Genomic DNA, 1979 nt, shown 5'->3' with positions numbered 1-1979 from the left:
CGGACCTGACGAGATTCCAGTAGAGTTTTGGAGATATGCGGGTAGGGCAGGCTTGGAGTGGCTGACTGAGCTGTTTAATGTTATCTTCAAGACAAAGAGGATGCCTGATGAGTGGCGGTGGAGTACAATGGTTCCGGTGTACAAGGAAAAAGGGGATATCCAGAATTGTAACAACTATAGGGGTATCAAGTTACTAAGTCATACCATGAAAGTCTGGGAGAGGGTGGTGGAAATGAGGATAAGGAGGGCGGGGTCTATATCGGAAAACCAGTTCGGGTTCATGCGGGGCCGTTCTACTACGGAAGCTATCTACCTTATCAGGAGGTTGGTGGAACTCTACAGGGATAGGAAGAGGGATTTGCATATGGTGTTTATTGACCTAGAGAAAGCATATGACAAGGTCCCTAGGGACGTCCTTTGGAGGTGTCTGGAGGTGAAAGGTGTGCCGGTGGCTTACATTAGGGCGATAAAGGATATGTATGATAGAGCTATGACTCGGGTTAGGACTGTGGGAGGTGATTCAGAGCCTTTTCCGGTGGTTCTGGGATTACACCAAGGATCTGCGCTCAGCCCGTTCTTATTTGCTCTGGCGATAGACGCATTGACACACCATATCCAAGGAAAGGTGCCATGGTGTATGTTGTTCGCTGATGATATAGTTCTGATTGATGAGACGCGAGGCGGAGTTAATGGGAGACTGGAGGTATGGAGGCAGACTCTAGAGTCTAAAGGTTTCAAGTTGAGTAGGACTAAGACAGAATATGTGGAATGTAAGTTCAGCAACGTGACGGGGGAAGCGGATGTGGAAGTTAGACTTGACTCACAGGTCATCCTCAAGAGAGAAAGTTTTAAGTACTTAGGGTCAATTATCCAGGGAGATGGGGAGATCGATGGGGATGTTACGCACNTTTTTATAAATTTGATGGGAAAAAAGGGGCTATTTAACTTATAGCCAGATTTTGTCTCCTAATTTAGCCTAATTAAACCCAATACCCAGACCCAAATTAGACCAACCCAAGACCCAAGCCCAATCCNCGTGACGGGGGAAGCGGATGTGGAAGTTAGACTTGACTCACAGGTCATCCTCAAGAGAGAAAGTTTTAAGTACTTAGGGTCAATTAGTCCAGGGAGATGGGGAGACCCATGGGGATGTTACGCACCATATAGGAGTGGGGTGGACGAAATGGAGGTTAGCGTCTGGAGTCCTGTGTGACAAGAATGTGCCACCGGAACTCGAAGGTAAGTTCTATAAAGCGGTGGTTAGACCGGCCATGTTGTATGGAGCTGAGTGTTGGCCAGTCAAGAATTCACATATCCAGAAGATGAAAGTAGCAGAAATGAGGATGTTGAGATGGATGTATGGACACACTAGGCTGGATAAGATTCAGAATAAAGATATTCGGGAGAGGGTGGGCGTGGCTCCCGTGGACGACAAGATGCGGGAAGCGCGACTTAGATGGTTCGGACACGTGTGGAGGAGAAGCCTAGATGCACCGGTTAGGAGGTGTGAGCGGTTGACTTTGGAAGGTACGAGAAGAGGCAGAGGGCGGCCTAGGAAGTATTGGGGCGAGGTGATCAGGCAGGACATGGCACGACTTCAGATTTCCGAGGACATGGCTCTTGATAGGAACATGTGGAGGTCGAGCATTAGGGTGGTAGGCTAGGGGGTAGTCGTGAGTTCTTCCCTCTTTGTACCGGGTCATCTGTTAGAGTTTCGTTAGGTTTGTTAGCGGTCTTTGTTGTATCCACATTGGTGTTTTGCATAGTTTTGTGTTATTGTCCTTTCACTTATTTGTTGTGGTTATTTTCTTTCTGGTATCTTTTATTGTTACATGTCTTTTCTCTTATTTCTTTTCTGATATTATTGCCTTTCCTGTTGAGCTGAGAGTCTCCTGGAAACAGCCTCTCTGCCCTTTTCGGGGCAGGGGTAAGTTCTGCGTACACTCTACTCTCCCCAGACCCCACTAGTGGGATTTTAC

Source organism: Nicotiana attenuata, unplaced genomic scaffold, assembly GCF_001879085.1.
Source record: "Nicotiana attenuata strain UT unplaced genomic scaffold, NIATTr2, whole genome shotgun sequence".
NCBI classification, from domain to species: Eukaryota; Viridiplantae; Streptophyta; class Magnoliopsida; order Solanales; family Solanaceae; genus Nicotiana; species Nicotiana attenuata.
This window is presented reverse-complemented; position numbering follows the sequence as displayed.